Below are 22474 nucleotides of genomic sequence, written 5' to 3' on the forward strand. Positions count from 1 at the left end.
CCGAAAACTGTGGCCCCCAGAAATTTCTTCCACTCATACTACTCCACATTTGGCCTTGAACGATTTGTCAAAGTATTTATTTTCTTACTATAGTATGGCTCCAGCCACTTCTCTTCGACGTAAACTAGTCTCAGCTGTGATTCTTTTTATTTATCTGCCTCACCCGATTTTGAGCGGCAAGTAGCCAGCAACCTCTTCTCTCATGGGTCCAAACATAGTCATCAATGTTGTTCATTTCAATTTTTTCTTAATTGTAAGGATGGGGGTGACAACTTCTAAAACATATCAGAGCTAAATCCCAAAGTCCTATCATTTGTTTTTTGACTGTTTAGTGTTTGGGGTTTGTTTTTGTTACTGTTATTGTTCCACCATGTAAAAATTTCAGAGATTTATGAAATGCTGCAGCAAATCCCAAACCATTTTAATTATGGAGATGGTGCAAAATATTTGTAGTAGGTCTCCCCCGACTATTTTTTATCAACTGTCTATTGCCATATAGAAAATTAGTCCCCAAACATATTGACTTAAAACAATGAACATGTTTGCTTACTGTTGTTGTTTTTCATCTCACATAATTCCTATGGGTCCGAAATTCTGGAGCTACTTAGTTGACTCAGAGTCTCAAAAGATTTCCCTCAAGGTTCAGCCAATACTACAGATTTCTTAGTTTGACTAAGGGTGAAGTGTGTGTATTCGAGTGGGTTCTCATATAACTTGGAAGTTGGTACCAGTTATTCCTCAGTTCATCACCACCTGTACTTCACTGGGGCTGCTTGAGTACTCTTAGAACTGGTGGCTGGCTGACTTTCCCAGGAGAGAGTGATCCAGGGGAGAGCAAGCAGAAAGTAGCAGTCTTTCCTAAAGTATCCTTGGATGTGACTATCACTATAACTCTATATTTGATTGATAGCACAGATTAGCCATACATATACAGTGTGGGAGAGGACTTCATAATAGCGTGAATACCAAGATATAAGTATGGTGCCTAAAAGGGGTGTTGCTTGATTGGATGGGGGTCCCCAAATGGGGCAAGAACGAGATGGAAGCCAGTGGCACAGGAGGTGAAAAAATTCACCCAAGGCAGATCAAAGGCAAGAGAGGTTTATTGAATACACCATACGGGAGCAGTGGGCAGGACAGCAGAAGAGAGGCTGTGTGTAATGAGGCAGTGGGTGGGGCTGTTTTTAAAGGGGGAAAATGAGGCTATATGACACATATGGAATATTCCCTATTTTGATAACTTTGCCTACTTGTAAGTAGCCCATTGGTCAGTTAGGGCCTATGGATACCTTGAGGCGGGCTGCCTGATGGGCCTGTCTGTATTCGGCCACATGGTCACTGTGGGCCCTTTCTACATTCCATCGGTCAAGCCTGTCTGCCTAAAAACAGCCTCTACAATAAGGATCACTGGGCTCCATATTGAAAGTGGGCTATGACATCCTTCTTCAGTTGTCATCTTCAAAATATTACTATTTTTGCTAATTTAATTCTTTGTGTGAAATTTAGATGCAGTTTATTCAAATTTATATGCATGTGTATGTATGTTTGGTGAATAATATTACATGTAAAAATTAACCAAGAAAGAATTGAGATCTTCATGAACTTGGGTCTTGTATAAGAATATGACTTTCAGTTTGTTCAAATGTACTTTTATGCCTTTCATGTTTTAATGTTTTCATTATGAAGTTATCTGTATCTTATCTTGTTAAGTATGTTTTAGGTATTTTACCTATTTTTGTGTCTATTTTAATAGGTTTGTATCTTCCAGTATACCTTTTGATAATGATTTCCTGTGATAAGATGGCTTTTGATTTCTGTATATTTTGTACCCTAATACTTTATCATATTATTTTATCACTTATAATAATTGAGTAGTTTATTCTCTGATATATTCCAAGCATAGTGTTAGCATATGCAAATAATGAGAATATTATGTCTCCTTAATATTGAGAGTATTCCAGTTTTTATAACTTTAATATTTTTTTCTTCTTTAATTTTTTGGTTAATATCCCCAATTCAATGCTTATGAGCATTCTGCATTATATGAAACCCTGCCTTTGTGGCTGACATGATGTTAAAGATACACTCACTGATTCCTATTTTATACAATATTTTTAGCAAGGGTAGCTTTAAATTTTGTCAAATTTCTTTCTACCATTTATGGAGATGATATGATTTTTCTCTTTATATCTGCTAATCTGATTAATTACTTTAATAGACTTCATAGTACTGAACCAATCTTTCTTTATAGACATAAACTGCACATGGTTATGATAATAAACCTTATAGTGTGCTACTGGATAATATTTGGGAAATTTGCATTAAGATTTGTAAATGAAATTGATCTGTCATTTTATTTTTGTGTACTCTGAAATTTTTCCCTTAATAATGCGTTTTTCAAGCAAAATTTTCAAATTGTTATGGATTTTTAGTTTATCAATTTGTTTTTTGGTTGGTGGTTTTTGTGCCTTAGTTTTTTGTGTTTTTTTTTTTTTTTTTGCCAATTTTAAACTTGCAAAGATATTCTGTTATGCCTATTTCTAGAAGGCTTATAGCTTTAGTTTTAACATGTAGCATATGCTCCATCTCAGATTAATGTTTGTATAAAGAGCAGTACATTTTGATGTGAAATCATAAGATATATGATATATATCATATATAACAAAATATACAATATGTATATTTCATAAAATATATAAAATGTGTAATATGTACATCATATATTATATAGATATTATATAGCTATATTGTATCTATATATATAATATCACTCTCATTCTACATGAGGAAGCCTTCATATTTTTATAATAAGATATATAATACCTCTATATTATAAGTATTATATAGATATATAAATATAGATATCAATATCTAGATATAGATATCTGCTGCTGGTTTCTAACACAAAGGTTTTCCAAAAACCTTTGTGACATCCGAAGTGATAAGAGCCCTTGGAGCATCTCTTGTTCTGTTATTTGTTTTTTACTTCATCCCTTGACACAGGGCTCCTAAAACTCTTTTAAAATCCTAAGTGTGGGACGCCTGGGTGGCTCAGCGGTTGAGCACCTGCCCTTGGCTCAGGGCGTGATCCACAGTCTCAGGATCGAGTCCCACATCAGACTCCCTCCCTCTGCCTATGTCTCTGCCTTTCTATATCTGTGTCTTTCATGAATAAATAAATAAAATCTTTGAAAAAAATCCTAAGTGATAAGAGCACTAGAAGTTTCTTTTATTCCAATGAGTTGACTCTAAGTGGGTCTTGGGTAGCTTTTGGATAGGGACTGGTAAGCAGAAAGACCAAACCATGTTCATAAGCTTGTGAATTTTCGGCTCCACTCACCCTCATTCTGTATGAGGAAACCTCATAAATACCCCATAGTCCAGGATTCAGAGAGGTTCTAGACTGATGAGCACATCCACACTGGGAAGGTGATATATCCCAACTCCACAAGACTCCACAAGGATAGGAGCTCCTCTACTCTGGACCCTCCTAGACCTCTCCCTATGTCTTTCTTCATCTGGCTGATCATCTATATCCTTTATCATATCCTTTAATAAACTACTAAACATAACTGAGTTTTTGAGCCACTCTAACAAATTAATCAAATCTGAGGAAGATGTCATTGCAAAATCTGATCTAAAACTGGTTAGTTAGAAGCACAGATGTTAATGTGGGCTTGCAACTATGTCTGAGGTAGGGATGGAGGGGTAGCAGTGTTATTGAACTGAACCTGTATATATAGGGTCTGATGCTATCTCTTGGCAGGTAGTGTAAGAATTGAGTTAAAATTGTGGGACTCCCAATTAGTGTCAGAGGCATCCTTGTTGTGGGGGAGAATCCCACACACTTGGTGACCAGAAGTGTCAGTGTCCTAGTGAAATCTTTGTGAGTAGTTAAAGAAACACACAGGAGATAACTAAAGGTTTTTCCCTATAACAGAAGGGAAAGACTGGGTTTTCCTTGCTTGATATACTTTTTTTTTTTTCTTGTACAGATATCTAATTATTTCAGTTCCAGTTGTTGAAAATATTTTCCTTTCAACATGGAATCATCTTGAATTTCTTTTCCAAATTGCCGAGTCTTATATATATTTATCTATTTCTGGACTTGCTTATCTGTTCTATTGCTCAGTTTGTTTATCCTCATATCAGATACCAAAATGCCTTCTTTATTATTTAGTGTAGCTTTGGAAATCAGGTAATCTAAATCTTCCTATTTTGTTCTGTTATCCCAAGATTGTTTTAGTTATCCTAGCTTGTTTGCATTTCCATATAAATTTTAGAATTAGGTTGTCTTTTTTTATTAAAAAAAAAACAAACGTAAACAAACAAACAAAAAACAGCCTATTATGATTTAGAGGAGTAAGATTACATTGAATCTGTGGATCAACATGGATAAAATTGACATCTTAACAAGATGAGTTGTGAAATCTATGAGGATGGTATATATCTGCTGACATATTTAGGTCTACCTTAATTATCCTCAGCAGAGTTTATAGTTTCCATTGTTGAATCTTTGTCCAACTTTCATTATATTTGTTCGTAACATTCTTTTTTTATGGTTTTGATGCTAATAAATGGTATTTTAAATGTTTATATTCCAATTTAGTGTTAACATACAACAATACAATTTGTTTCTTAATACTGATTTTGTATCCTTATCCTTTTGTATCCTTAGACTTTGCTAAATTCACTTAATTATTTTACATACCTTAAGATTTTCTATGTGTAAGTCATATCATCTTTAAATAAAAACAGTTTTGCTTCTTCCTTCCCAAATTTTAGTTTTTCTCTTTTTTAATTTTGTTGCTTTGTCTAGGAACTCCAGAACAATGTGAAATAGAAACGATGAGAGTGAATATTTGGTCTTGTTTCCAACCTTTTGTAGAAGCATAAAATAATTTATGAATTATTATTCAATGTTAACTGTAGATTTGTTAGAGGTGTCCTCATAGATTAAATTTCCTTCTAAAAACATATCAGGGATCCCTGGGTGGCGCAGCAGTTTAGCACCTGCCTTTGGCCCAGGGCGCGACCCTGGAGACCCAGGATCGAATCCCACATCGGGCTCCCAGTGCATGGAGCCTGCTTCTCCCTCTGCCTGTGTCTCTGCCTCTCTCTCTCTGTGACTATCATAAATAAATAATTAAAAATTAAAAAAAAAAAGAAAAAGAAAGTCTGACTTTAAAAAAATAAAAAATAAAAAAATAAAAACATATCACACAGACTTTTTTTTTAAAGAATTAATGTTACATTATGTCAGATGCTTTTTCTGCTTCTATTAAGATCATCATATAATTTTTTAACTTTTATTCTGACAATGTGATGAATTATACTAGTTGTTTTCCAGGTTCTGAACCAACCTTTCATCCCTCCATTAATACCTATATTCTAATGGTGTATTATTTATTTTATGTATTGCTGCATTTAACTTACTAACATTTTGTTGAGGATTTTTACATAATTGCTTATGAGAGATATTGATATGTTATGTTTCTTTGTGGAAACATCCTTGTTAGATTTTGATATGAGTTAGTCTGGCCTCAAAAAAAAAAAAAAAAAAAGTTAGAAAATAGTCTCTTCCCTCTCCTGAAAGAATCTGTGTAATATTGATTTCAATTTCTCCTTATATGTTTGATAAAAGGCATCAGTCAAATCACCTGGGCCTAGAGTTTACTTTGGAAAAGATTTTTAATTACAATTTCAATATCTTCAGCATGCACAGGGATCTCAGATTTTCTCTTTTTCTCCCTCTTGTGTTGATTTTCAATCACATTTTCCAAGATATTTGTCCATTTTATTTAAATTCTTGAATTTATCAGAAAAAGTTTATGTAATGTCCCATTATTCTTCCTTCAATATATGTAGAAGGTTTCCTCTTTCCTTTCTGATATTGTTAAATCTCTCCTCTTCCTCCTCCTCATTATTGTCTCCTACTCCCCCCTCCCACTTTCCTCCTTCCTATTCTCCTCCCCTTCTTCCTCCTCCTCCTTTTTCAGTTATTCTACTAATTTGCCAGTTTTATTAATCCTTTAATGGATGCATTTTGACACTGTTAATTTTCTCCATGGTTTGTTTTCTATTGCACTGATTTCTACTTTACTCTTGCCTTTGTATGCCCTGTCATGTGTTTTCATTATCATTCTGTTGAACATAAATTCAAACTTACTTCTGGTCTTTTTAATTTCTTCTTTCTTATAAGTACATTGCAAAAATCATGCCCATTTCGGGATTTCTGTCTTGTTTTTCTTGATTTCTAATTTAATTCTGTTGTGATCAGAGAGCATACTCTGTATACCGCAGAGCTATGAAGTTTATCGAGATTTTATGGTTCACCATATGGCTGCTTTTTGTGGTCATTCTTTTTTTTTTTTTTTTTTAATTTTATTTATTGGGCAGCCCAGGTGGCTCAGCGGTTTAGCACCACCTTTGGCCCAGGGTGTGGTCCTGGAGAGCCAGGATCGAGGTCCACACCTGGGCTCCCTGCATGGAGCCTGCTTCTCCCTCTGCCTGTGTCTCTGTCTCTTTCTCTTTCTCTATGTCTCTCATGAATAAATAAAATCTTAAAAAATATATATTTTAGTTATTTATTTTAGAGAGAGAGAGTGTGAGTAGGGAGAGGAGCAGATGGGGAGGGAGAGGATGAGGGAGAGGGAGAGAATCTCCAGCAGGCTTCTTGCTGAGCACAGAACGCCCCCTGAGGCTTAATCTCAGGACCCTGAGAGCATGACCTGAACTGAAACCAAGAGCCAGAAACTTAATGAACTGAGCCACCCAGGAACTCGTCTTTATGGGTGCTCTGTCTACACTTGAAAAGAATATGTACTCTTCTGGTGTTGGGTGGAACATTTTATATATGCTATCCTTATAACACTTAGGTCAAGAGATTTGATAGTTTTTAATCACATTGTCAATATCTTTACTGAGTTTTTGGCCTATGATATCTACTGAGAGAGGGATGTTAAAAATAGCCAAGATTATTGGGGCACCTGGGTAGCTCAGTCAGTTAAGCCTCTGACTCTGGATTTCAGCTCAGGTCATGACCTCATGGGTTATGGGATTCAGCTCAGTGATGGGCTCCATGCTCAATGGGAACCTGCCTGAAAGATTCTCTCCCTCAGCACCCCCAACCCAAATAAATAAATAAATGTTTAAAAATTATCAAAAATTGTGGATTTGTAAATTTCTGCCTTTAGTCCTCTCTTTTGTTCAGTTTTTACTACTCTATATTAAAGTTCTGTAATTAAAAGTTAAATATTTAGGACTGTTATTTATTCTTGGTGAATTGAGCTTTTATTATTATACAAAGGACTCTTTCCCATTCATAATCCTTTCCTTTGAATCTACTTTGTTTTATATTATTATAACTAAACTAGGATGCTTATGTTTAGTGTTTACATAATATATCTCTTTTGCACGTCCTCTTATTCTCTATTATCGAAGTTTTTACATTGTTAGTCATATCTTGTAAACCATATATAGTTGGGTCTTACTTTTTATCTAGTCTGTCAGTCTCTGTCTTTTAGAGGTTTAGGTCATTATATTTAATGTAATTATTGATATGGATGAGTTTGAATTTACCTCTAGTTGTTTTCTACTTGTCTCACTTATATTTTATTTCTTTTTTATCTTTATGGATTTAATTGAGCTAATTGAGTGTCTTTTAGTATTTCATTCTATCTACTCTACTGACTTTTGAGCTATTGATATTTTTCTATGGATTAAAAACCTGCATCTTTAACTTATCACAATCTAGTTTGAATTGGTTATTATATACCTACATGTATAATGTAAGAATAATACAAAAATGAGTAATTTTGTTTTCCTTCTCTGCACATCTGTCCTTCCAATCACACACACACACACACACACACACACACACACGCACACACACAAACATGCCCTTATTTTTGCAAAAAGGACAACAAATTGAGAAGTTACTGTGGGACCCAAAGCATTGAATGGGAGCTGTGTGACTAGGAATAAAGAAGTAAAAGCCTTAGTTTCCTCGGGACCACTGCATGGGCAACAACTGCTAGCAACTTATAACTTTTCTGAGCAAGCAGACAAAATGCACTTTGTCTAAGAAAAGCAGTATATTTTATAATTAAAACTTTCTTCTTGCTGCCAGAAATACTGAAGATAATATGATTGCCTTGGGAGATTTTTTAAATTATTATTTTTAAAATTGTGAATATCTTAAATATATAGTAAAGTCAAAAAATTAAAAGCATGAGGTTACAGTATTTAATGTGCCCATCACCTGGATTTAACACATGGTGAGATTTTTATCATATTTATTTCCTTTTTGTTTTTCTTGTTTAAAAAGTAAAACATCAGAAGTATATTAAAGTCTGCCGTTCTCCACCCTATTCTCTCTCTCCTCATACATATATTCTTTCTTATAATTAGAATCCAATTCTTTCTGGACTATGGTTAAGAAAGAAAAAAAGGAAAGTATGTCCTATAATTATCTATAATATCTAATTTGTTAATAGTGTGGTTCAAATAGTTTGTATTCTAATTTTTTAATGTATTCAGTCTGTCAGTTCCTAAGACATGTATTAAAATCTTTCACTATGTTTTGGATTATAAGTGTGTTCCAATTTTATTCAGTGTTTCAAATATTTAAGATTATTCTATCAGCCCATAGGAGATCATGATAGATGCATTTTATTTTTTCTTTTTCTGTTATATGGTAACCTATCCTTATATTCAGAATAGGGGAAAGTTTTAATTTAACATTACTACTAAGTTAGACATGTTATTTTTTTAAAGCATTTATTTATTTATTTGAGAGAGATTGAAAGGGGTGGAGTAGGGGAGAGGCAGACAGGGGAGGCAGACTCCCTGCTAAGCAGGGAGCCTGCTGCAGGGCTCAATCCCAGGATGCTGGGATCATGACCTGAGCTGAAGGTAGACCCTTAACCAATTGAGCCACCCAGCCCCAACTTAGACATTATTTAACGTCTCTTCATTGCAGTTTGATTGTATTTAAATGGGGGTAATTATGTGACCTGTTAGTAAAATTGAGGATTAAATGATTTCAATTTAGTTATAGATTGAGGTTTAAATGAGTTAATACACATAAAGTATTCAAAAAGTGCTTGGCTTATTAAAAGTACTAATATCTAGTAGGGTGACAGGTTTCTGTCACTTTTCTATGGTCTCAGAATTTAGGCAACCGTCTCTAGGGACGAGAATGTGATAGTAGGCCATGTGTCTGTCTTCTTCGGTGAAATTTCTGTTCATGTCACCAGCACATGAGGAAATGCTCCACATCACTTGCTGTCAGGGAAATACAAATCAAAACCACAATGAGATCCCACCTCACACCAGTGAGAATGCTAAAATTGACAAGACAGAAAACAACAGATGTTGTAGAGGATGTGGAGAAAGGGGAACCCTCTTGCACTGTTGGTGGGAATGTGAACTGGTGCAGCCACTCTGGAAAACTGTGTGGAGGTTCCTCAAAGAGTTAAAAATAGAGCTACCATATGACCCAGTAATGGCACTGCTGGGGATTTACCCCAAAGATACAGATGCAGTGAAAAACCAAGACTCCTGCACCCCGATGTTTATAGCAGCAATGTCCACAATAGCCAAACTGTGGAAGGAGCCTTGGTGTCCATCAAAAGATGAGTGGATAAAGAAGATGTGGTGTATGTATACAATGGAATATTACTCAGCCATTAGAAAGAACGAATGCCCTCCATTTGCTTCAACCGGGATGGAACTGGAGGGTATTATGCTGAGTGAAGTAAGTCAATCGGAGAAGGAGAAACATTATATGGTCTCATTCATTTGGGGAATATAAATAATAGTGAAAGGGAATAGAGGGGAAGGGAGAAGAAATGGGTAGGAAATATCAGAAAGGGAGACAGAACTGAGAGACTCCTAACTCTGGGAAACGAACAAGGGGTAGTGGAAGAGGAGGTGGGCGGGGGGATGGAGTGACTGGGTGACAGGCACTGAGGGGGGCACTTGACGGGATGAGCACTGGGTGTTATACTATATGTTGGCAAATCAAACTCCAATAAAAAAATATACAAAAAATATAAGGTGATAGTAGATATCAGTGGCTCCTTATTCCAAAGTCAGGTGCCAACTCACCTATACAGGGCGTAGTAAGAGCTTGTTTGACCTTTTAGCTAACTTTTGATCTTTGTTCATCTTGAATTATAGAAAAGAAAGAAAGTTGAAAGGCCCATTGGGAATATCTTTATAAAGTTTTCATGGTGGCTCCATTTCTAATCCCGGAAAAGCCTAAAACAGCAGTTAGTGAAACGAGAATACATTAAAGGAAGAAAATGAAAAAACAAAAAAAAATCACCCAAGGTTTCACATCACAGATGATTTGATCTAAGGCAGGTTAGAGTTGGCAAAAGTAAGAAGCTTTAATTACATGAAAGTTTGGAGGTTTTAAATTAGACATAATTTTCACTAAGTGACTGAAAAACCTATGGAAAAATCCACATTCAGGAAGCAGAAACAAAAGTCCACAAATAAATATTCAGGGAGAGTAGAGCAAAAGAATGAAGTTGCTTTTCTTCACCTTTGACTGAATCCACTTATCAATAAACCACTGATTACTCCAGGTATGGCCGTAGGTACACAGTCAATTTGTTTAAATATATCCTGGGCAGAATAGGACAGAATCTTATTGAACTTACACAAAGAATTATATTACCTTGCAAAATACTGAGACTCAGTAAAAGAATGTATTTCTGGATTCGGAGGAGACAGAGTCAGATACCGTTTAGAAATGGGTCTTTTCAGTTTACAGAAGTGTGGACTATTAAACTGAAGGTTAGAAATAAATCAAGGATAAAGTGACTGGGCCTTTTTATATATACATAAAAGCACATAAATTAATACAATTCTAACAATATCCCAAACAAATAACCACAATAAAACCCTCTTTGTCCATTTATTTAGTCCTATATTAATTTCTTGTTTTATTGAATCTTGAGTTAGCAGTGGACTTTCACGGAGCATGTCTGTCTACTTCCAGACTGATAAGGGTCCACCTGGTTCAGTCCACTAGTACAATCTGAAAGTTTTCTAAGCAGTAGGTGCTTAAAACTGTTTTCCAAGAGTATATTCTTTGAGCTCTTGAAGTAATAATAGTTCAGAATATCTAGCATAGTCTTTTTCTTTTTTTATTAGGTGTTGAAACTTTCTTTGTTGAAGACACTAGTTCTAGTGTGCAACTTATATGTAGCACAGGCTTCTCACAAATAGCAGGAAGCAAAAACTTGTTTGTTAATGAGTCTCTTAATTTATTATAATAACCAAAAATATCAGAATGGAGAAAAGTAAACTTCTCTATTGAGGTATAGCAAGTAAGTGTTTTATAAGAGTTTGACCAATATTTTAAATGAAAGACAAGAATATTTTATGGACAGTGAGGACATTAGCAAAACTCCAAGGCCTTCTCAAGAAGAATACAATTTCTGAAATATTAACATTAATAACATTTTTCCTGTAAACTTAGGAAAGGTTACTTAGGAGACTTGGAAGTATTTCTTCTAATCTGATGGTTCTTCCCATGGAATTCTTAAAATGGTATTGAGCTAATAAAAATATTTGGTGCCTGCTAAATAACCTAATCATTCTAGAACCCACCCCCTTTTTATGAGTGAAATAATAAATTTTTGTGACTTTCCTGGAGTTCTCTGGGAAAACTGAAAGACAGTTTTAGCTGTAAAAGAAAACCAGGAAATTTTATTTTCAGCTTTTAACTTAGGTTCTGATCTTGGCAAGGCAAAACTAAAAGAATTGTCGAATGATCAGAGGTCATTTAATAAAGTTAAGTTCCTAAGTGCTTGAGTAACAATACTTGTTTACCCATATAATCGAAGTGTTGGAATGTTTTAAAATAAACATAGATGAAAATAATAATGTTAAAAAAAAGAATAACAGTGTTATAAGGTTTTACAAAGGGGAAATATTTATTATTTGTTTTGTGTGTGTGTATTATCTTTAAGTAATTAAGAATATGATAATGTTAACACGAAATAGAGAAAATTGTTCTAAAGAGACCCGAAACCTCATGTCCATCTGGGTAAATTACACAGAAGGCAAAGAGTAATTTTTACCAGTCTATGTTAATAACTTTGAGACCAATTTATCATTTTAAAAGAGGTAAAGTAAGATGTAATATTTTAGAGTAAAGAATATAAGCTTTTCTTCCCCTTATGAATAAGTCCATCAAAACAGAGCAATCTTTGGCAAATTTTAACACATTTCATTGCTTCTTTTCAGACCTTACCATATGCAGATATTTTAAACCACGGCAAATACAAATTCTCTTTCTGCAAACTACAACCTTTTACAGCTATTCCAGTTTTGTGTTTTACTGTCCCCTTTCACATTCTAAACTGCAGGCCATTTAAGATGAAACTACTTTCTTTTTTATCTTGATGAACTAAAACATTCCATTACCTTGTCTACACATTCATGCGACTGTTATTGTCCCAAGTGTAGTGTCAACCACCCACAGTAATTACAACTTTTAACAAAAGTAACTAATTTCTTTTTCACACAGCAAACTGAGAAGCTGATAATTGAGATCGCTCATAGGTAAGCATTTTGCCAGACCTCCAAAACTGATTCGATGAAGTCATACAGGTCATTTGACACCATTTTAAAGATGCAAACATGAACTCACTCATGATTATAACCCAAAGATAAAGTATATAAATTTGTAGTATATAAAAATAGTGTATAAAAATGAGAAAAATGTATGTAATTTTAAAATGATTCTTAGTACCTCAATATTTAATCATGCTCTGAATTTAACATCCCAACAATTATCCATAGGTTTAAGTTGCCTAAGAATCTTGAAATTTGGGATCCCTGGGTGGCGCAGTGGTCTGGCGCCTGCCTTTGGCCCAGGGCGCAATCCTGGAGACCCGGGATCGAATCCCACAACGGGCTCCCAGTGCTTGGAGCCTGCTTCTCCCTCTGCCTGTGTCTCTGCCTCTCTCTCTCTCTCACTGTGACTATCATAAATAAAAAATTAAAAAATTAAAAAAAAAGAATCTTGAAATTTATGGTTAGTCTGACATAGTACCAATGTAATTACTGTTATAAAAAAGTATAATTATGAATCAATTTAGTTGAATCACATTATTTATAATTTATAAAAAGTTTATAATCATATTCAACTTAGTTGAATATATTGCTTATAACCTTAAGTATTGTGTAAGAATAATATCAGCTTATTTGATCAAAAACTCAATATAAGTTTATATTTTTCAATTTTCCCAGAGGACCCCAGGAAAATCACATGAACTAGCTTGTTCATAAAAAACAAATCCACATCTTTTAAAAGTAAAACAGTTTTTTACATCATGCCCATAGTAGCAAACCCAAGCCAAAGACATAGAGCTATTTATATTTTTAAAGTATTGAATGAACCTGATTTGTCTAAAGAATCACTTTAATTACATGAATTTGGATTTTTTAATGTTTCTGAGATACCTGTTTCCATACAAATAATTTTTCTTAAGATGTGATATCTAGCATCCTTGAGGTATTAGAAGCTCACTTTCCTTATTTTCTGTGAATTTCAGTAACAGGCTGATGTATATCTATGGCTTATGTATATCTATGTTTATAAAACATAAAGGAATTGAGCTACTTTAAGAAACCTAATCATCCAATTTATTAATGCCCTCTGGTGGTAGGAAAAGATGTCACTCTCACACCAGGAAAGGTAAAAGCTTTTCTGAATTACAGAGAGCTTATGGTTTTAGTTCTGCAAGATCAGTCACAGGTAAGAGGTAAACCATAAACAAAACCCATTAGTTCAGATATCAAAAAGTTATTTCCCTTCCCAGTAGGTACAGAAATTTGACTTTATAAGCAGATAACAACAACAAAAAAAATAAGAGTAGCAAAACATTCTTTGTCATTCCTCATCAAAAATAGATTACCATCATCCATCTGATGAGGTGTTCGGATGGTCAACCATAAAACCAAATTCCCAATTAATGCAGCCATCAAAGAGAACAACTTATCCATCTGCAAGTAGGACACAAAATCAAAACACAATATCACTGGGTAAAAAATAAAAAAAAAATAATAAAAAAGCATCCCTGGAGCATCAAGAAATACAAAGTTCTGGATTTCACTCTTTGAGTCAAAAAGAGTTGCTGGGCTTAAACAGCCCATGAAGTGCGCTTTTCTGGCAACAGTTTTTCTTGGCAGCAGTTTTTCTTGATGTCATCAGGCGAGTGCACTTGGGCATCAAAGTAAATGACCTCCACAATTGTTAACGGTTAAAAAAAACATGGTTCTCATGCAAAATATAAACATGTGTGAAATATTTACTCAATCCAATTGTTTATTAAGAAACCCACACCAAAAAAAAAAAAAAAAAAAAAAAAAAAGAAGAAGAAAGAAAGAAAAGAAAAAGAAAAATGAAACCCACACCATGCTAAAGACATGCAAAGGGGTGTTTTTCAGAAGCTAGAATTTTTAGGAAATGATAGCATATAATTAATGGGTTTGATTGAAACTGGTTAATGCCCATTACCTTAAGCTTTGGGGAGATATTTAACAGAAAAAAAAATTACATTTCTACCAGTCAAAAATTCACATTAACTTCAGACCCTTTAGAGTTGTAAAAGAGCCCGATCAATATAAATTCTGGATGGTCATGCCTCATAATGCCCTGCAGAACACTTAAAATCTCCGTGTTCTATCTTGGCTACCTACATATTTTATGTGATTTTCTTCACCAGGACCTTTCTATTTCAGATTGTTCCTTTTCCAGTATTCATTTTCTTAATTATGGTTTTATCTTAATCTCACTGAGTATAGTAATCAGAATTTTTATCTTTTGTACTCTTAGTGTCACTTATTCCATTTTCATTTTTATCCTCCACACTAATTTTCTTGATTTTTTTCTCCAGTCCAAATATCCTTGATTCTTCATTCACACTGATGGGTAAAATGTATAGATTTGTGTAGGGGACCAGCATTTTTTATTGTGACATTAGGAATATCTCCTTAATAGATCTTGTTTTTGCATGGCATGGTGATTGTATGTTCTGTGTAAGTGGATTGCACACTTAAAAAATATTTTATTTATTCATGAGAGACACACAGAGAGAGACAGAGACTCAGGCAGAGGGAGAAGCAGGCTCCCTGTGGGGAGCCCAATGCAGGACTCGATCCCGGGATCCTGGGATCAAGCCCTGAGCAGAAGGCAGACACTCAACCACTGAGCCAACTGGGCGTCCCAAGATCGCACATTTTTATAATCTATAGGGTTTCCTATAGAATATGTGGACAGCCAAAGGATAATTAAGTTACTGACACTCATCATTTCCAAATTAAAATGGATTTGTGAGATGGTATTCTTAAATGTCATTAGCTCTTGGATGCATTTGCTTTTTGTTTAGGATTTTCTTTTTCTTTTTCTTCTCCCCTCCCCACCCCAAACTGATTTAGTAACTTGGTTCTGCTCCATTTTTTCCTCTTGCCTAGAAGCTCTAACCAGGAGTCCTCTAAAAGTGGAGTCTTCCTTCAACATAGTTTGGCTTTATGGCAAAATGTCCATTCCTTCCTTTTGGTGGCTGGAAAGAAATAGGGCCAAAACCTACCTTGATCAGCTTTTCTGAGTTGAGTGCTGGTTATTCCTCAGAGTCCTGCTTATGTGTATTTGTTTATTCTGAGGTTGCAGCATCCCCAGAGCTCTCTTAAAACTGACTTAGTACATACCTTATTTTTCTCAGGTTAAGATTTTATTGTCATGATTCTTCTATCATCCAAATATATATGCCTTTTATCTTTCAAGTCCTCTAATGGTAATTCTCCTTTTCCCAGTGCTATTGTGGTTTCATTACTTTTTAATTTATTATTTTACGACATCTTTTTATCATTTAAATAAAAACTTAGAATGGAAAGTAGGAAACATTTGTGCTTAGTCTGCATTTTCAAACAGAATTTAATCTGCTATAACCTAACACTTATTTTTGTTTTGACTAGGCTCTATGAATTATATTGAAATAAAACTATTAAACGTACAGTTGAATAATAGAAACACATATGTTTTAATAATATATCATTTTTACTGCATGCAAATCTTTGAAATACTATATGTTAACTGTGTTGGGAGGAAAAAGTTTTCCCCTCTCTAATTAGGTCCAGTATTTGGGAGCCTGTAAATTAACAGACAATAAGGAGATTAAATAGGAGAAAAGACAAAAGTATATTCAAGCTTGTGAATGGTAGTTGCTCAGTGATAAGTAGCTTATTGAAGAGCTAGAAAGAAACTTTTATATATCAAAATTAACAGAAATGGAGAGGAGGAATAAGGGCTTCAATGGGAAGGTATAGAAGGTTCTATTGGGCTTTTTTCTTAATGCTAAATGGTAGACAATCTGTCTCCCTATCAGCTAAATCCATAGAAAACTCCCTCTAAGGGAAGGTAATGACAGGCATGTTTTCAAGAGGCTCTGCTTTAGTCAGATAAAGAAAGTTCAGATAAGATTTCTTTCTGAATCTTCTATAGCTCGAATGTTTTCACTTTACAAGGATTATATACCAACTCCTAGAATCCAAGTGAGTCCCTACATTTTTGCCATTTGAAACTTCCCTAGAGGTTACACAAGTGCACCCACACACCCAAGCTGTACTGATTGGTGTAGAGAGAGATTTAGGTTAAAAATTATGAAGTAAGAAATCTGCAAAAGGGAAAACAAACATTGATTAAAACAAGGATGAATAAGCAGAAAAAGGACAAATCCAAAAAACTTCTTAAATCCCAGTCTGAGCCAGTGTCTCAGACCTGGAAATAGGTAGATCAGTCTAGTTTAATGGTTGTGCTTCATTTAAGCAGGTGGTGATTCAGTGGGTACATGGTACACATCAAAGTTAGGCTTCTGTATGGGAATAATCAAGCATTGCCTCATAAAGTCCATCTTAGTTCTTTAAAACTGTCTATTTACATCTGATTCTGTGCACATCATTCTCAAATATGACATTCCAGTTAAAGCCTTGATAATATGATCAATTTTCCCAAGTGTGCCCTGTTACAAGGAGAACAGATTCTCATTGAATTTATGCTAATAAGTGTATTGCCATGTAAGAATACTTAATGAGAGTTTCTGAATTCTAGAGGGATCAGGCAGGGAGAAAAGATAAATGTTTCATTTCTGTTTACAAAAGTATAATCTACTAAATTTCTATAAGTTATGGATAGCTTAAGATGAAAGAGAAAATGAGTTCCTTAAATCTGAGAAATAGAACATTAAAGAACCAGCATGTTTCTCAAAAAAAGTTCATTAAAAAATTACAATAGTCATTTATCACTTCATTTAATTCCATGTAATTAATTCTTGTTCCACTTGATCTTGAGTTAGTAGTTTCACAAATGCATCATCTTCTCCACCAGAGTTTTGAAATCCTTATTCAGTCCAGGGTAGGATTTAAAAGCTCTTAATGCTATCAGAATCCTCTACCACAGAGTACCTGTCTTAGTCCTTTCCATGGGTTTCTGAGACAGTTCCTTTTGTTGAAGATGAAGCATTTTGGCTTATAGTTGACTGCAAAGCTTTTAGGAAGGTTTCAGAGTAAAACAATAACTATCTGTGGATAACAAGAGACTGGTTAAAGATCTGAATAGAGTTTATTAAAATAATGCAATTGATATTTTTCTAATATCAGACAAAACAGCATCAGCAGCATAGTAGACCGTAAAGGCATTGAAGAATTTCTAGAAATTTTATATAATTCCTAAAATATTTATATTGATAATATCTACCCTTACAAATACAACTTAAGGAAGGTTAAGCATCTCTTCTTTTTTGACAATGCTTTCCATGCCAGTCAACAAATAAATAAACTTTATTATTTAATACTATTTAGAAAAACAAACACCATTGGCTTTCCTGGAGCTCCACACTGCAGATGCAAATCATGATACTTCTTGGCCTCCATAATTGCAGCAGCCAATTCCTTATAATAAACTTGATAGATACATACAGAGAAAGACAGAAATCTCCTACTGGTTCTGTTTCCTCTGGAGAACCCTGACTAATTAATATTCTTTTCATACAAGGTTTTTTTTTCATTTCACCCTTACTGTTTATAGTAGTTATTTTATTTATATATAATATATATAGTATATTATAGTAGTTATTATATATATATATATAATTTTTGGCCATTAGTAACCCTTGTTTTACAGAGAAAACTAGAAAGTAAAAACTTATGAATCACCTGTCATATACCAACATTCTTAGTAGATTAACAAATTCTGTGAAAGTATCATTTCACATATTCTAGAGGCATATACTTCTTTATAGTATATATTTTAGTGTGATAGAGAGAGCAAGTTTATTAACTGACCCAAATATCCTTAGTCTCTCTGTCAGAAGAAGTGTATATATATATATATATTTTTTTAAATATATATATTTAAACTTATATTTAGTAATGAATGTTACAGTATTTTGTCTCATTTAGAAATAATCTAGTTACTTACTGATTATCAATTACTTAATGTAGAATAACTAAGGTTTCCAGTTACCAAAAGATTTTGGAAGCGACTCTTAGGCAGACATATAAAACAAAATTATTGTTGAAATTCAGTTGTCAGAATAATGACTCCAATTTGATTACAATCAGCTCTGTGAGTTTTATATTCTTAAACATTTAATAGATATAATATTAGCTTATTTGACTCATAAGCCCATAGTATTACAGTATTATAGTTGATGCTGACAATTCTGAAGACATGCCTATTTTATTAAACCAACAATATCAGGGGTGCCTAAATGGGTCAGTTGGTTAAGCGTCCAACTCTTGGTTTCAGCTTGGTTCATGATCTCCCGGTCCTGGGATGGAGCCCTACTTCGGGCTCCATACTCAGTGGAGTGAGGAGGTTCTGCTTGGGATTCTCTTTTCCTCTCCCTCTTCCCCTCCCCCTCATAAAATAAATGAATGAACCTTTAAGAAAAAAGCAACAATATCAAACTACTCTTATTCACTAAAGGTTTATTGAAATCATATAAATTTGAAAAACAACTGAGATCAGTTCCTATATTTCTGAGAGTTTTAGAAATCTTTAATTTATATAAGAATAGAGCTTCTTTATTAATTTAGCATACCATCCAAAGATATGAAAATATCACACACACAATATATAACATGTATACATACATATACACAGATGCAAGTAGAGATCTTTATGGATGTCATTATAAAATTTTAGCATTGAATCAAGCAAAGTAGTACACAACTCACCAGTTGTCATTTATATTTTTATCTGAATTGTTCCTGGCAGATGGAACACATTGTTACCTGCTGAACATGAGGGTTAAAGCTTTCCAACAATATTTGTGGAGACTTTTAAGATTTTCTTTTGTCCTATTATATAATCTTACGGAGGCTGTGGACTAAATTTTGTTCCCAATTAGCTTTTTTCTTCTTTTTCTTTTTTTGAAGGTCTCTGAGTCTCTTAAGCCCCTCAAGAGTTTCAGGGCGTATTTTTCTTTTTTTTTTAAGATTTTATTTATTTATTCACGAGAGAGAGAGAAAGAGGCAGAGAGACAAACAGAGGGAGAAGGCTCCATGCAAGGAGCCTGATGTGGAACTCAGATCCTCTCCAGGTCACACCCTCAGTGGATATTAAAGATCCAGTAACTACAGAAAGGTGAGGGCTGGAGGAGGAAGGGATGATTTTAGTGGAGCCAGCTTGGGAGATTTATATTTTTTCAGAGGAGTCCTAAATTATCCATAGAGGTACCTTTCAAACAAAGCAGCCTGGAATTACATAACCTAGTTTCAGAGAGTATACTCCTTTTAAATGTGAGCCAGATCAATATATCACATTTTTTATGGCTTAATCATAGATACAAAGGTATCCCCAAACAAGGCACAGAAGTTTCAGCCTCCATACCCAAAAATAACTAGGGAGAAAGAAAGCAAGGACTGCTATTGTTGCAGGCAGTAAGCAAAGGCAACAGGAATGAGATGAGTACTTAAGGGTTGAGACCATTTTTTAGACTCAAATGAATGTCCTGAGAATTATCAGTAAGACGCTACTTGCAAATGGGGTGTCCAGGCCGCCATAGTTTTGCCTGGCTGGCTATAAATTCATGGGACCCCAAGCTGGCCTGCTGTCACAGATCCGGCAATCTCTCGCCCCCAACCCCACCTCAGGCAGGCAGAAAACTAGAGAACACTCCTTCTGGACCCAAGACAAAATCTTAGGACACAAAATAAAAATGTAAGGAAAACTTCATCCAGTTTTACTGGGGACCCACAAACTCACCAGCCTATGAGGTGGGCTTCAACAACAGGCTTATAAATAAGACCTAAACCTAAACCCGAGAATTCTCCTTTTGACAAACAATAACACAAAAGGTAGAAACAAACAGGGGACAATGGTACGGAATCAGTCACAATACCCAAAGAACTAGTTCTAAGCCAAGTTTTGTGCTGTAAATCTGAATTTTGAAAAATGCCTTCTAGGAAAGAAAAAGAGAGTCTCTTGAACTGCCCTCGTTCATCCAGATCCCAAGCAGAGATCCAGGAGTCTGAGTAGTAAAAAGTTTATCTTTGCTGATTTGCTCAGAGGCCCAGAGATCTCAGCTACAGTCCCTGAGGGCAGGCAAGTCGTCCCAACCATCCTATTTTATGCCAACAAAACTATTGGGAGGACAAATTGTCCTCTTGTTGGGTCCATTAATGAGGACCTGCAAATTAACTGACAATAAATAGATTAACAGGAGAAATGAAAAGTTTATTTACACTTGCACTTGGAGAGTTGATCAGTAATAAGTAACTCACTGAAAAGCCAGAGATAAAGGTTTATATATCAAGTTTAACAAAAGAGGGGAGGGTTTAGGGCATCAATGGGGAAGATATGAAAGGTTCTATTGGGCTTTTTTAATGCTAATGTCTGTGTGGCAGCTGAATTCACAGGAAACTCCCTCAGAGGAGGGTTAATGGCAGCTGTATTTTCAGAAGACTCTGCTTTAGTCAGATAAAAGAAGTTCAGATAAGATTTCCTTTTGTACCCTCTAGTCAAATGTTTTCACTTTATAATAATTTTTAAACTAACTCTGGAGTCCAAGTGAGTCCCCGCAGATGATTTATATAACATTTCACAATTTTTTAATTAGGTTGGATTGAATTTTAACAACAAAAACATATAAATTCTGAGGATAGAGATGAAAATTGAAAACAAAAGTAATTGTTCAGGACATACACAGATAAAATTAGTAAATTATTAGAAATATACAAACAGATTCTAGGAAAATTTCCTCCAATATTCTTTTTCTCAGTTTATCTGAAAATATGAAATAATGGTTATAAATGAATTAAAAGCCAGCTAATTCTTATTAGCACAATGGAAATAGTGATATTTTAATTTTTTAATGCATGATTTAAAACCATGTTCTTTTAAAGAAAATTTACCAGATTTAAATAAAACTTAATTCTTAAGAAGAGAATGATGACCATAATAAGGACTTGAGTTTAACTTTTTCTGCTTGTATTCTTTATGAATCAAACACTTAGCAGAATATCTGGATATTTTCTTGTTTTTTAATTTTATAATTACTACTAATACTATTGTAATAATGTACTGTACTTATACTTCACTAAAATTTACCATTATCTTCTAAATGTAAGAGCCAAGAAAGTGTTAAAATGTGTCCTCTTAAACATTATATAAGGCAAATTACCATAGGTAATATAACAATACTCAAATCCATATGTATCAGCTGAGTTTTATTTCAAGTCCTGGGACTGTTTTCATGATTTGTGTTAATCATGATTGTATTAATGTTAAAATATGGAAAACAACTACCTTATTAAAGTATTAGACTTCGATTCATACTTTCTTTTACTTTTTTTTTTCAGACTCCTACTACTAAAACTAAAGGTTTGCTGCATGAAAATGCAATGCTGACTGGCATTGAATCTCTTTTGGAGGGAGAACAATGGGGGAAAAAGGGAGAAAGCGGTGGGAAGGATGAAGAAAGTGGAGTGATGTCAGGGAAAATAAAATGCTCCTTTTAGTCAGGAGCAAGTAAAAGCAAAAGTGATGGATAAAGGATGAAGAGGCATTGGGAACATTTGATAGTTTGAGTGCAATCTGAAAGAATTTTAATGATAAAGGAAATGTGACTTTTTTCTCTTTCTATTCATCTTCACCTGGTGTTTTCTCTGTGGTTACCTTGTCTTGCATCTTTAAAGGGAAATTGAGCCTTATCACCGTCCTTCACTCTCCTCTGTGTCTTTAGAACTTTCAGAGGCATTTGTTGTCACTGACAGACATATTATTGTCTTTCTTATCAGGCACTTTGGTAACGTTCTTTTTAATTCATAGTCTCTACATCTGTAGCTTCCTTTTATCTTCTCTTTGTAATATCTTACTGAATAGCATCCCTTTTCCTTCCCTTCTTTCCCTTTGTTTTCTTCCCTGTTTTACTGACCTCTACTCATT

General features: G+C 34.4%; 1 long non-coding RNA gene across 7 annotated transcripts in view; it reads left to right on the plus strand.

Annotated features, from left to right (window-relative positions):
* LOC144302653 (uncharacterized) overlaps positions 1-22474 on the plus strand; it is a 540109-nt gene that overhangs the window by 241266 nt on the left and 276369 nt on the right. The window contains exon 6 of one of the 7 annotated variants that reach the window (XR_013369615.1): positions 12551-12585. The exons of the other annotated variants lie outside the window; for them this stretch is intronic. This is a non-coding gene — a long non-coding RNA (uncharacterized LOC144302653). The remainder of the gene's footprint in view (positions 1-12550; positions 12586-22474) is intronic. 7 annotated transcript variants of the gene reach the window in all.

Source organism: Canis aureus, chromosome 31, assembly GCF_053574225.1.
Source record: "Canis aureus isolate CA01 chromosome 31, VMU_Caureus_v.1.0, whole genome shotgun sequence".
Lineage (NCBI taxonomy): Eukaryota > Metazoa > Chordata > Mammalia > Carnivora > Canidae > Canis > Canis aureus.